General features: G+C 25.7%; 1 protein-coding gene across 6 annotated transcripts in view; it reads left to right on the top strand.

Annotated features, from left to right (window-relative positions):
• Positions 1 to 5,961: 5,961 nt before the first annotated feature.
• LOC129606370 (plasma membrane calcium-transporting ATPase 3) overlaps positions 5,962 to 15,932 on the top strand; it is a 198,515-nt gene continuing 188,544 nt past the window's right edge. For 3 of the 6 annotated variants that reach the window (XM_055516711.1, XM_055516752.1, XM_055516677.1), the window contains exon 1: positions 6,091 to 6,105. The gene's annotated coding sequence lies outside the window, so the exon portion shown is untranslated. Of the gene's footprint in view, positions 6,106 to 15,932 lie in introns of all 6 variants that reach the window. The other 3 variants (XM_055516685.1, XM_055516702.1, XM_055516728.1) reach the window with 3 other exon arrangements.

The raw sequence follows: 15,932 nt of genomic DNA, 5'->3' as shown, positions 1-15,932 counted from the left end.
TCCATATAAAGAGGTATATACAGTGAAATTTTTAAATATTTGAACATACACGTTTTTTTTTTTTTTTTAAATTTTCAGCATTTTTTAAAAAAATGCTATAAATTTTTCGAAAAAAAAATATTTGTTATGTACATATATACCTATAGTTGTAATAACATAACAAAAAATATATATATTAAAATATTGTTAATAGAAATTTAAAAATTTTTAAATTTTTATAAAATAAGAAAATTGTAGCGTAGCAGCAAACTAAATTGAAAAATAAAATAAATATTTTTGATTAAAACCGAGAGAAAATTGACAAAACTCTGAGAAAATTAATTTTTTTCTTTTTTTTGTAAATCTTATGTAATTTTTTTCTCAGTGTATTTTTATATTATATTGGTTTTAAAAAAATTTCCAAATCAATCATTTTTTTTTCTTTTTGGGACATCTATATGCAAAAAATAACCCTCAAAAGTTAAATTTTTTACCTTATTTTTTTTTTGGGATATTTTATGGGTATTATGCTCATATATAGTTAATGAAACTTTATCTACCATGTATATTTATTATAGCAGCACTGTTAAAATATATGATAAAAGAGGATAAATGCATTATAATTTTACCATTACATTTTTAACGCTTAGATATAAACGTCTAAAATAGAGACATACATATATATATATATATATATATTCTTGATCAGCGTTAAATTCTGATCAACGTTATTCGGAGTTTGGTATAATACGACTTCTTATCCCAAAAAAATTTGTGTAGCGGTTGCATAAATATTTACTATAACTGACCATAATTTCCAAAATTAATGTACTCATGTAGCAGAAACTTTCAAGATTATGTACTGTGCTCGAATTAAAGTATTGAATTTGTTTTTACACCCTAGCACTGATATATATCCCGTTTTGACACCTAGGCTTTAGTAATGTACTGGAATTATGTATTATTTATAAGTGATATATACTTATGTAATTATATCTGACAAGTGAAATTTGCTGAATTTGCTGAAAAGTATAAACAGGAATAAAATTGATTTTCACTCTACATTTTTTAAAAAATTAAATTTGTATTGCTGAATGGCTTAAAATTATATGATCTGTGATATTTATAGAATATTATATAAATATAGCTGAATCTCACAATATAATTTGATGTTTTATGTCACTTTTCTCAACTGCCTTACAGTTTTAAAAAAGATTTTTTTTGGGGGCAAGTTATTGGGTTGAAACCATAAACATTTGGTGAACAGTACTTATGTTATGAATGTTATACAAAATAATCAAACTGTCGTTGAAATCAACCGTTACTACTAAATTCGTCATTTTTCGCCAATAGATAGCGTAACTGACCGTTAAAATTTAACATTATGTAAATGCCTCTTTTAATTTTTCTAGTTATCGTAACAGTATGAAAACAGATGATGTATTTTTAGCATTTTTCAAAACAAAATTTGGAAAAAAGTGCTTATTAGTTTCATTATGTCCGTTCTTACGTGGACATTATTTACAAAACTTCTACACACTTTAAATTTAATTGAAATGTTTAAAATAGATCATTTATAGGAACTTATTTCCGTTGAAGATTTTTTTTTACCTATTTTCCTCCCCTTACCTCTCCCCCTAAAATTAATAATCCCTCTAAGTTTTATACAAATACCATTTTCGCATTATTTAGTGTAACGAAATCTTCAATATTTTTTGTATTATACAAACGCAGAAAAGTATTGGCTGGTTTTTTTCCCCGTAACATAGCTGAGCATAGAAATGACAAAATAGCCGTTATCTGAAACCCTGTTTTTTCAAATCTTTGATATCGTTTTTGTTCCAGATTTCATATTCATTCTCTCTCAAGTTACCGCCTCTCAAAATTTGTAAAATTTTAACTTTTGACATCTTATATTTCCAAATCTGCAAACTTTTCAAAATTTGTATAAATGCTTACGCTAAAAGCTACGTCTATAAAAATATAATTATTTATCTCACGCAATTTACTCACGCGATTGATTCTTGAATTTTACCATTATGCTGAGGCCTCTTTTAATTTTTTTCCTTGTCTCACCCATAAATGTATGCAATTTTTGAAATGATTTGATATATGAATGAAAGTAGTTTTAATAATATAGCTTTCAAAAGCAGTTTTTTCACTTCATGGGAATAATATTGAGTTGAAGGGCCTGTTTTTTTTTTTTTTTAAAACTGAATTTCGAACAAATTCTCAAATTACGTAAGAGGAAAATTAATCAATGTTAAAATATAAAAGATTACCTTAAGCGGTTGAGTTGTTGTCGGAAGCATGAAAATTTATATCTAGTCTAGTCAAGTTTTTTCTCATAAAATAGCTCTTATGAAAATAGGGCCTGTATTGATTTCTTTTAGTGGCATATTTAACATTTTCCTCTTTATTCATAAAAACAATAATATTGTTGATGGATTTTGTTGGAAAATTATGTTTCGGCTCTATACATGTCTAGAGCCAGTATGTTGTAAATTCTTTGGAAGATTTATGTTATAAACTAATCAGGAAATTGAAGGACTGGACAATAGTAATATCGTAGATAATTTGAAAAAATATTTCACTTTATTTAGAACAGAAAAAATACTTTCGACATAATTTCATGAAAATTTATTAGTATATGGCCGTTTCCCAATAATATCAAATGCGTGCAACTGAAGTTAAATTCTAAAATACGTCATCGACGCGACTCGTTATTGTTTTAGTTTTTTTTTTTGCATTTCTTTAAAAGTTGGTGTATAAGTGATTTTTATATGTAACAAACTGAATGACGAAGAAAACTTTTTGGATTTTGAAATTTTTCGAGTAATTCAAATAATTTTCAAAATTTCAGAAGATTTTCATTTACAAAATCAAGCGAATGACGTGATTGACATAATCGTCAAATTTTTGACATACTTGGAAACGGCCTATGTATAACTATCACCTGGGAAAATATGGACACGATCTGTAATCTGCTGCCGACATAACAGAATTTGTACATAACAAAATTCTATTCAAATCAAACAAATTTACATATTAGTTGTATGATATACCATATTTGTTTTTTTTTTAATAGGATGACAACACTGTTTAAAACACATTCTTAATTCAAATAAAAATAACAAAAACATATTATATATACATACAATATATATATGTATATATATATATATATATTAAGAAAAACCACTAAGTTGAGCCTTGGGAAACTAATTTTTCTTTTTGTTTTTTCCTATATAATATAAAAATACATAATTTTATTATGTAAATTACAAGTATATTTTTACACATGTATGAATGTGTAAGTATTTATTTTTCAATGTAAATAACCCAAAATAAATACAAACATATACATTGCGAGAGGAAATACTATTGTAAATTTTTTTTAAAAATACATAATTATTGTACAGGATTTGTCTTCTAAATAAATTCTGAACAAAAGTAACCAAAAACCACAAATAATTTAAGATTTATTAAACTGTATATATCGTATGTAGGACGTATGTGCAATTAGACATATATTATAGTTTTATATAATAATGTTCTATATTCCCTATCATAAATTCTAAATTCAGATATGTGTGTTTGCGAATTTTAAATTTAATAATTGTGTACTTATACCCTTATTATGATCGGCGAAGCGAATGGTTAGGCGAGTTGAATGAACTAAGGGAAACGAATGATTTTTTAAATTATGATCGTTGAATGCTTTAATTCGCCAGATCCAAAATGTTGTTATCGCAAAACATCAAAAAACCTACCGAAAATAATAAGGTTAACACCACACATATGTGCATTGTTTTTGTTTTTTTGCAAAAACAATTGAATTTTCCTATCCCTTTTGCAATGTCGGGGTTGGTCTTCATTAATTAATTAAATGTGCGAATTGTTTTTGGTTTGTTTTTTCACGCTTAAGTTAACATTAAACAATCAATACTTTTTACAATATTTATAGAGTTTTATGAACTTACTTTACAGATATTTTTAATAGATTTTTCCATTATATTACCATAAATGCTATAATATCCATTAAAAAAAAAAACATTTATGTATTATTTTGGTTTCAATCACCAAGCTTGTCACACAGAATTTTCATTCAACAGCTTTGATCAAAAATTCATATTCGCCAAAAAATTTTATTCGCTCCGCGATCATAATAAGAGCCTGTCTTTTTTTCATTATACTGATTGCTCCTTTTCTTTTATTTACATACACACATATATACATTTATACACAACACTTATGTATACACACGAATAAAAGCTTTATTGAGTATAATTATTACAGTAGGCAATCAACTTTTCTGACAATCGTAATAATAGCCATTTCCCAGTATATTAAAGATTTCATGTTAATCATCACTTGATGTTGTAAATGACAATTACCATCTTCAATTAAGTAATTTTCGTAATTGAAATTTTGAAAATTATTTCAATAAATAGAAAAATTTCAAATTTAAAATGTGTTTTTTTTGTCATTTATTTTGTCTCATATAACAATCACTTCTGCAAACTGTAAAAAGGTGCTTGAACAAATTGAAAAAAACTAAAATAATTGTTAGTTGCGTTGAGATCGTATATTGGAATTTATAACGCGTATGTCATATCGAATTAGAATTCATTACTAACATCAGATACATACTGATAAATTTTTACATAACTCAACTAAATTATAAGATGATAATTGGTGAATTTTATACAGTATAATGCAACATTATATATTACATATAACCTTCTCTCAATAATTGATAGCTATATATGTATATATTTGACGACTACATATAGTTGTGGCATACTATATATCAATTGTATATAAGTGTATGCTATAGTACACTGAGTTAACAGCATTTCGCATTTAAATATGCAATATTCAGCTCATAAATGACAATTGCTGATTTATGCATATTAAACCGTACCTATACAACACTATATATAATTTTTTTTAAAGTAGAAATGGAAAGGTATAGTTTTATTAAAATTGGTTTATGCTAACTTATTATATTGTTCAGAATACGTAGTTCGATTTTTTATAAACGACCCCATTCGTCGTCTCTCATGGGCTTTTTGAATTCCATTACTCTACTGTAAACTAAAATATTATATATGTATGTATGTATATATATTTATATATTACATACATAATTTTGGGTCCTAATATTTTGTGTAATAATTTTTTTACCCATTCACAAATACACACACATATATTTTTTATTACACATGTATGTGTGTACGTGAAATATATGTATGTGTATACAAAATATTTTTTTTGAAATTACCGTTTAAACTGTGTATGTATGTATGTGAAAATGCAAAATAAATGAAAAAAGAAAAGAAAAGCAAATATAATTTTCCACATGAAAAGAACAAAAATTTTCTTATTGAATTTTTCAACAAAATATGTATATATGTATGTGTGTATATATTCATGTATAGACACAAACATGTAAAAAACATACATAACGTACAAGAATAAAAAAAAAACTTTTCTTTTTCTCTTACACACTGAAAATAAAAATATTTCTTTTTTTTGTTAAATAAAAATTTTTAATATGAAAATATAACAGTTTTCTTCTTATTTTTTAATTAGAAAAATATTTGTAAAAAATTTTTTAATGAAATAAATTATGGAAAAATAATAAAAAAATAAAAAAACAAACAAACAAAAAATTAAATAAAATTCTAATTTTTTATTTTTGTTGTTTCTGTGCCTTTTTTTATTATTGTTGCAATTTTGTGTGCAAAAAAAATAAATTTAAATATTGAAAAAAAAATAAGCTTTAAAGCAAAAAACAAAAAAAAAAATTATAACAAATTTTCTTTTTCAAAGCAAATTACATAAAAAAGTGAAACAAAAATATTGCATATTTTTAGGCAATACTTATGTAAAATTCATATTTAATAATCATAAATATAAAAATTTTAAACTAGAAAATAATCTACTTCTATTTCAGTGAAAAGTATGAATAAGTAACATAAAAAAAAAATAAAAAAAACATAAAAAAAGAAAAAAGTTCATTACTGAAAGTGTTTGGTTAATTTTTTTCCTGGTAATTATTACAATTTTGTAAATTTTAAGTTGAATAGTATATTTAACATGAGGAGTAAAATAATACAGGTATAATAGATAATTTGCCAGCACACTATACAACACATACCTTTTTTGACATTTTATTTATATTACTTATTTATTAAGTATTTTATTATACAGGATGACATTTTGGTTAGACACACACTCCCACACCCCTTGTCCCACACCCCTGTTCGCTTCTCATAAAAAAAAAATATTCTATTCTATTTAAATTTTAAAATAAGATGTTTGCATAGTATCAGTCGCTAGTGTACATTAAAATTAATCGACTACCCCCTCCCCCAATCACCTTTCTCCTGCCTCTAAGCAAATATTTATTTTATTTAAATATTTGCATACTATTAGGCGCTATTAGGCAATAATATTCTAATAGTTAATTTTAATGTTTTAATTCAAAATACCAAAATTTTTTCCAGTCATTTTCCTCCTTCCCCTCTTCTTTTTATTCTTTCCCCTCTTCCTCCTCCTTCTCCTCTTACTCCAGTATTTGTTTAATAATTTTAAAACTGTTATATATTAATGTGTAAGTATAATATAAAATTTATACAAAAAAAACAAAATAACATAAAATAAGGCAATATATTTTTTCAAATTCTCTATACAGAAATGTTTTTTAACCTTTTTTTCCGATATTGTTCAGAATATATACACAAAAAAAAGATTAAAGTGCGCCCGTTTGTTAACTTTTGTATATTAATACATAAAATCTACACATACATGGCAACACAATGGTAATATATATGATAAATATAATAACAAAATACATAGTTTTAAAAGGAGACCTCATTTTGTTGCTTTCTTTTCTTTTTTTTTATGTTTACTGTATACAATAATTTGGTTATTATCTTGCACTGTATTTTTCTTAAAAAGATTTAAATAATTAAAAAAAAATATTTAAAAAATTAATAAAAATTAATCATAACATAACATAGAAAAGAATAACATAACAACATAAAAAAAATGAAAATTACGTTTGTAAACATAAGCATGGTTTATAACACTGTTCAAATTTATTACTCAAACCAAATGTAGAAAATGAGAATAGGGAAAGGGGTTTTCTTTTTTTTGTTATATAGTTTTCAGTGTTTTTACGTACGTCTTTAGAGTATAGTGCAATGTATTAACCGCCTTTAAAATCAGTGTTCCCACTCCATAGAAACAAAATGTATCCAATTTCGAGAAAAAAAAGTATTCAAAACGTATCCAGCTTCGTAAAGTAGAATTGTCACATTAAGTCGTCTAATTTTGTACAAATTAACTTATATGTAATTAATATTAATTTGCTTGTGTTCACGCTAAATCTAAAGGTAAAATGTATACAAATTGGAACGCCGGTTAAAACAATTGAAAATATAGCTAAATAATAGTATATTATAGACATGGCTGTCGTTTGATTTTTTGAATTTGGAGCAGAAATTTTAAAAAAAGGGAGCCATTTTTAAAAAAGGGGAGGCAATTTCTACATTTTATAAAAAAAAAAAAAAAAACGATTTATTATCGTACGAATACAAAAAAGGAGTCGGAAAAACAAAACAAAAACTTTTGACAAAAAATATAAACAAATTCGAATTAAAAAATATAACAATAAAACTTAAAATTAAAATAATATTTTTTACATGAAACCTCATATACATTTATACTTTTTCTAAAGTTTGAGCTCTAGCTATGATGGTCAGAAAATACCTTGAAATATTAAAAAAAACTCATAAAAATGATTATGACCTTTTTTTTTTGATCATATGTTTACTGTCTTATTCATTTCCTTAATGGTGTTTGCAAAAAAATGTACTTTAAATAAAAAAAAATATGTATACTTCAAGTATAAGTTTAAATAAGATCACAACTTGGTTCACAACTGATTGCATCAATATTTTTAAATAATTCTTTTGAATTTAAAATGTTGCTTACCATTTCAACATAAAAGAAGTTTCTCAATTTAATTTTAATCAAATTAATACAAAAAAATACCTTTTCAGTTGCTGCACTATAATACGCTTAACTGGGGTAGCTTTGAATAATTTTTTTTTCACTTTTTAACAATATACTCGATCGACTTCAATTAAAATTTCAAAATTGCAATATTATCGTTTCTTGAAAAAACTCTATACAAACATATTTCAACTGCTGACGTCGACGAATTTTCCTAAGTTTGGTTATTTGAAACTTTAACTGACTAATTGATTAACTTGACTACAAAAAGATAAGTGGCGGCTTTTGAATTAGCAGAAAAAGGTATATATACATAATTTCGTTAGTCAAGGTATTGTCAACGAATTTTAAAATATATATATATCAGAAATTATATTTTTCAACTGAAAAATTTTTTCAAAAATAATTACCAATATTGTTTTTTGGTCTGACTGAGGAAAAAACAAAATCGGAGCCCAAATGCAAAAGGAGGAGCCGGCTACACAAATTTTCAAATTATAACAAACGACTGCCCTGATTATAGATTGAACAAGAACAAAAAATAAGAGAATTATGATATGCTTCCTCTTTCTCTCTTATTTACTTTAGTATGTTTATATAATCTGATCTTAATATGTATAATGTTATCAACTAAAAACTAAACAATTGGACGGCGAGTTCATTGTATAACGAAATAAATCGTCACATAAACAAAGAAAAATAATGCTAGTCTGGTAGACTCTGGTCTTAAACACCCTCTTACACATCTTCGTCGTTGCTTCATGCATCCTACAGTTCGTACTATGTTGTGTCGGATTTTTTTCCTGTGAGATTTTCGAACTACAGTCTGTTGAAAAAAAGAGGTACCGGATTTTTCCTGCATATAAATAATAACTATGGAACCATACAACATAGAGTTACTATTAGAAGCTTGTTTCATTTTTAGAAGCTTTTTATTGTTCTTTATTATTAGTCTTACAATTAATTTTGATTGAGCCATAGTTTTCGAGATACAGCTCGTCAAAATCAGAATTTTTGTTTTTTTTTTCGATGCGCTACGACAAGCTCTTATAGTTTTTCCAGGCATTTTCCTCTATCTCTCATAGTTTTACTAATAAAACCTGTTAAATGTGTTCAAAAAACATGCGAAAAATTCATTTTTCCTTCATTTCATACAAATTCCAAATTATACATTCCAAACTAAAAAAATATTTGTGAATGTTGTTTGTATGGAAAATGTATTTACTGAAAATACATGATTTTTAATGTAATCTAAAAATGAATTTTAAAAATAACTCAATTGTACTGCAAAAATTTATGGTTCCACAATTTGTTGAAGAAAAAGAAAAGGCTTGGTATTTTAAAAAAGCTTTTGCCACTTTCTTTTTGCTTTGTTTAACTCAGTTGTAGTTAACAGGAATTGAATTGATTTATTTGCATTCTCGCATATTTTATCAAGAACATAGTGGTTAAAAAAATTCTTTTACTTTAGTACACATAGTCCGATGAGTTCTAAAATCTTCTGTAACGCCACTCTGAATACACGGATCATTCAAGTTAAAAAATATGTCCCCGACCGGTAGTTTAAAAATATCTCCATTCTATTTTCTAGTAGGTGAACGGCCTCTGGTTTTTGTAATTTCTGATAAAAAATTCGTTCTACAAAAAATTGGTAAAAAGAAAGTATTAACTGTGTTTTATTTACATCATTTTAAGTAAATACTCGGAAAATTTTATCAATATTAGTATTTACTACAACAACAAAGTAAATTCTTAATATTGTGTCTTTACTTATTTCTTATTTACTTTGTTTTAAGAATTTAATCAATATTCCATTAGTAAAAGCATCTATTTTTTATTCACTAGGCCCAATATGTGTACATATTAGTAAGTGCATATTTTTGATAATGAAATTATGAGTTTTTTCATTAAAATAGTGAACAAATTTTGTAATTTGAAAAATGTACGACATTTTGAGGTTGGCAAATACATTTATAAATTTTTCAGACTTATTTAGTGAATAAGCAGCTAGAATCTACTATTTACAATTAGGTATGTACTTAATTTTTTGTAAAGGCATACATTTCAAATGTCTTTTGCAAAAAATTTCAGTTTTTCATTTCTTAGTTAAAGGCACATTTTTTTTCCTTCCTCACTCCTAGGAGGAGCATAGGGCTGGTGCATGATATCATGTACTAGTTTCATAGCGTCATAGAGTTAACTAGGTAGGTGATTAACCTGCAGTAGTTAGTTAAAAGCACATTACTCTGTTAATATTTTTCCATTTTCGATTTAATATTTATAAAATAACAGGATTATTGGATGCCTCATGTAGAAACTTCCTCGCGCCCTTAAAAGAAGGTTACATTACATAAACATAGGTATAAATTTATTCGTGTAGAATGTGTTATAAATTATTAGATTTATCAACTTAGAATTTTGAATCTGTATCTCTCCAAATTGTCATACGTAGTATATTTAATAACCTAATTAGATTCGTACGCACAAAATTTTTAACAATTTTGTCATTTTCAAAATCCTACTTTGAAATTCGGATGAATACTTTTTTTCTTAACAAAATCCTAAAGAAAATTTAATGCAAAATTTATATATTTCATTGAACAATTTCTTATTTGAAATATGTACATATGTATGTATGTATATACCTAATTAGTACATGAAACCATTTCAGCTTACAAAACTACTTTAATTCACTATTTTTTTTAAACCAAGCTAATTTTTACATATTGACTCAAACATTGATCTAATCCTCATGACATCAATAACTTTTTTCAATTTTCTTTAACACATTTAACATTTTTATCCAAATTTTTAACAAAATTTCGCAATTTGCATAGGTTTTAAAAGAGTGACGCTTGCCAGCAATATGTAATTAAATGACAGTATATTTGAAGTTTATTTGACTTTTCTATGAGATTTGACATAAACAATAAAGTAAACACAATAAATAATCGCAGCGATTCTTATATCGCTGAGCGATATAAATTTTTTCGTTTTAACGTATAATCGTAAATAATTACGATATTACAGATCAAATATACTGTTTCTTTCAATATTATATGAAAAATATGGAGTTTTTTCAAATATCCTACAACTTCTGAACAACAATACTCATTTTATTTAATACCAAAAATAGTTATTTTTGGTATTAAACAAAATAAGGCCGCTCGATTTGCGGTGGTTTTCTTGTTAGTTTGAATTTGTTTGACATAAAGATTTGCTCTCTTAAATTAATTGAACAGCTTAAAATTAAAAAAAAAAATAAATTGAATTGATTTATTTGCATTCGCGCATATTTTATCAAGAACGCAGTGGTTAAAAAAATTCTTTTACTGTAGTACACATAGGCCGATTAGTTCCAAAATCTTCTGTAACGCCACTCTGAATACACGGATCATTCAAGTTAAAAAATATGTCCCCGACCGGTAGTTTAAAAATATCTCCATTCTATTTTCTAGTAGGTGAACGGCCTCTGGTTTTTGTAATTTCTGATAAAAAATTCGTTCTACAAAAAATTGGTAAAAAGAAAGTATTAACTGTGTTTTATTTACATCATTTTAAGTAAATACTCGGAAAATTTTATCAATATTAGTATTTACTACAACAACAAAGTAAATTCTTAATATTGTGTCTTTGATTATTTCTTATTCACTTTGTTTTAAGAATTTAATCAATATTCCACTAGTAAAAGCATCTATTTTTTATTCACTAGGCCCAATACGTATATGTGTACATATTAGTAAGTGCATATTTTTGATAATGAAATTATGAGTTTTTTCATTAAAATAGTGAACAAATTTTGTAATTTGAAAAATGTACGACATTTTGAGGTTGGCAAATACATTTATAAATTTTTCAGACTTATTTAGTGAATAAGCAGCTAGAATCTACTATTTACAATTAGGTATGTACTTAATTTTTTGTAAAGGCATACATTTCAAATGTCTTTTGTAAAAAATTTCAGTTTTTCATTCCTTAGTTAAAGGCACATTTTGTTTTCCCTTCTTCACTCCAAGGAGGGGCATAGGGCTAGTGCATGATATCATGTACTAGTTTCATAGCGTCATAGAGTTAACTAGGTAGGTGACTAACCTGCCGTAGTTAGTTGAAGCATCCATGATTATTGGATGCCTCATGTTGAAACTTCCTCGCGCTCTTAAAAGAAGCTTACATTACATAAACATACATAGGTATAAATTTATGCGTGTAGAATGTGTTATAAATTATTAGATTTATCAACTTAGAATTTTGAATCTGTATCTCTCCAAATTGCCATACGTAGTATTAACAATTTTATCATTTTCAAAATCCTACTTTGAAATTCGGATGAATACTTTTTTTCTTAACAAAATCCTAAAGAAAATTTGATGCAAAATTTATATATTTCACTGAACAATTTCTTATTTGAAATATGTACATATGTATGTATGTATATACCTAATTAGTACATGAAACCATTTCAGCTTACAAAACTACTTCAATTCACTATTTTTCTTAAATCAAACTGATTTTTACATATTGACTCAAACATTGATTTAATCCTCATGAAATCAATAACTTTTTTCAATTTTCTTTAACACATTTAACATTTTTATCCAAATTTTTAACAAAATTTCGCAATTTGCATAGGTTTTAAAAGAGTGACGCTTGCCAGCAATATGTAATTAAATGACAGTATATTTGAAGTTTATTTGACTTTTCTATGAGATTTGACATAAACAATAAAGTAAACACAATAAATAATCGCAGCGATTCTTATATCGCTGAGCGATATAAATTTTTTCGTTTTAACGTATAATCGTAAATAATTACGATATTACAGATCAAATATACTGTTTCTTTCAATATTATATGAAAAATATGGAGTTTTTTCAAATATCCTACAACTTCTGAACAACAATACTCATTTTATTTAATACCAAAAATAGTTATTTTTGGTATTAAACAAAATAAGGCCGCTCGATTTGCGGTGGTTTTCTTGTTAGTTTGAATTTGTTTGACATAAAGATTTGCTCTCTTAAATTAATTGAACAGCTTAAAATTAAAAAAAAAAATAAATTGAATTGATTTATTTGCATTCGCGCATATTTTATCAAGAACGCAGTGGTTAAAAAAATTCTTTTACTGTAGTACACATAGGCCGATTAGTTCCAAAATCTTCTGTAACGCCACTCTGAATACACGGATCATTCAAGTTAAAAAATATGTCCCCGACCGGTAGTTTAAAAATATCTCCATTCTATTTTCTAGTAGGTGAACGGCCTCTGGTTTTTGTAATTTCTGATAAAAAATTCGTTCTACAAAAAATTGGTAAAAAGAAAGTATTAACTGTGTTTTATTTACATCATTTTAAGTAAATACTCGGAAAATTTTATCAATATTAGTATTTACTACAACAACAAAGTAAATTCTTAATATTGTGTCTTTGATTATTTCTTATTCACTTTGTTTTAAGAATTTAATCAATATTCCACTAGTAAAAGCATCTATTTTTTATTCACTAGGCCCAATACGTATATGTGTACATATTAGTAAGTGCATATTTTTGATAATGAAATTATGAGTTTTTTCATTAAAATAGTGAACAAATTTTGTAATTTGAAAAATGTACGACATTTTGAGGTTGGCAAATACATTTATAAATTTTTCAGACTTATTTAGCAGCTAGAATCTACTATTTACAATTAGGTATGTACTTAATTTTTTGTAAAGGCATACATTTCAAATGTCTTTTGTAAAAAATTTCAGTTTTTCATTTCTTAGTTAAAGGCACATTTTGTTTTCCCTTCTTCACTCCAAGGAGGGGCATAGGGCTAGTGCATGATATCATGTACTAGTTTCATAGCGTCATAGAGTTAACTAGGTAGGTGACTAACCTGCCGTAGTTAGTTGAAGCATCCATGATTATTGGATGCCTCATGTTGAAACTTCCTCGCGCTCTTAAAAGAAGCTTACATTACATAAACATACATAGGTATAAATTTATGCGTGTAGAATGTGTTATAAATTATTAGATTTATCAACTTAGAATTTTGAATCTGTATCTCTCCAAATTGCCATACGTAGTATTAACAATTTTATCATTTTCAAAATCCTACTTTGAAATTCGGATGAATACTTTTTTTCTTAACAAAATCCTAAAGAAAATTTAATGCAAAATTTATATATTTCATTGAACAATTTCTTATTTGAAATATGTACATATGTATGTATGTATATACCTAATTAGTACATGAAACCATTTCAGCTTACAAAACTACTTTAATTCACTATTTTTTTTAAACCAAGCTAATTTTTACATATTGACTCAAACATTGATCTAATCCTCATGACATCAATAACTTTTTTCAATTTTCTTTAACACATTTAACATTTTTATCCAAATTTTTAACAAAATTTCGCAATTTGCATAGGTTTTAAAAGAGTGACGCTTGTCAGCAATATGTAATTAAATGACAGTATATTTGAAGTTTATTTGACTTTTCTATGAGATTTGAAATAAACAATAAAGTAAACACAATAAATAATCGCAGCGATTCTTATATTTTTAAACGATCTTAAATTTTTCCGTTTTAACGTACAATTGTAAATAATTACGATATTATAGATCAAATATACTGTTCCTTCCAATATAATATGGAAAATATAATATGAACAGCTTAAAATTAAAAAAAAATAACAATAATTTTGGCATAATGCAACTCAGGTAAGAAGTTTGCAATATATAATATGTGAATATGGGGGTTTCGTTTATTCAGTTCTAGAATAGTTCTAACTTGTAGTACGCTCGAAAATTCACGCTACAGACACTAAAAATATAGATCGTTCGGAAATTACTGGCTGTAATAAAGTGCGTTCGGAAATTCAATCTGCAATAAAGAAATGTTAGAAATGTATCGCAGACCTCTGGTATAAATTTTGTCGCTGCCTCATGAATTTTTTTTCTTTTCTAATTTAAATTTAAATTTCAAAATGGCAGATTCAGATATTGAAGAGTGTTAAAGTAAGTTTTCTTTAAGTCTTCAAATCTTGTTAAACTTTCCTTATTTTGCAGGAAGGCGAAAAGTATTGGGATATAATTTCTCAAAACAATGAGATTTATGTTATTTTCGAACGGTAGATTGTTTAGAAGTTTCAGAATTTGTAGAGTTCCGTAAACAAAAAAAGCTTAGTTAAAGTTTTTGCATTTTTATTGTGCTTAATCTTAGATATAATCATAGACATAATAAGAGACTTAAGGTAGGGTGTATTTATACTATTTTTTCCAATACGATTTTCAATGTGTCTGTTTTTTGTTAAAAAATTTTATAATTTGAAAACTCATACGGTTTTGACAGATTGTAATAAGTGAAAAATTGAAATAAAACTGCTAGAGCCTATAATCTACCAATAATATTCCTTATTTTAAAAACTATATTAAAAATTTTATGTACATGAAAAAATTCACATGCATACACAAAAAAATAAAACCAACAATAAAATGAAAAAAAAATTGCTTTATAAGAAAATAATACTGATTTGTTAAATATCTATCTACTAAAATTTGTCTTATTTAAAAGTTTCGTTTCATTTATAAATATTTTGCCTTCTAATAATTTTCGATATTTTTAGATACTACATTTTGGATATCTATAATTCCCAAAAATGTCAAATTCTAGTATACGTTTACCAACGTTATTTAGTATGCCTTCCGCAATACTTGAAGAATATACAATTTACGATTTTATTATAAATTTTTTTTTTCTCGATATAATTTTTTCACTCATCTAATTCATTGGAAAAATACGAATTGTTTTTCGGCGGCAAAATATTTTAGACGATATTTAAAAATTGGACCTCAATATTTTTTTAAATTTTTGATTGAAAATGGTTTTTCTACTGTCAATCTAAGCTTTATTAATATGTCTATGGATCATATGACATTT

The sequence above is a fragment of the Condylostylus longicornis genome, unplaced genomic scaffold, assembly GCF_029603195.1.
Source record: "Condylostylus longicornis isolate FDR11 unplaced genomic scaffold, ASM2960319v2 ptg000003l, whole genome shotgun sequence".
Classification (NCBI taxonomy): domain Eukaryota; kingdom Metazoa; phylum Arthropoda; class Insecta; order Diptera; family Dolichopodidae; genus Condylostylus; species Condylostylus longicornis.
Note: the sequence above shows the minus strand (reverse complement) of the source record. Positions and strands in the feature narration are given on the sequence as shown.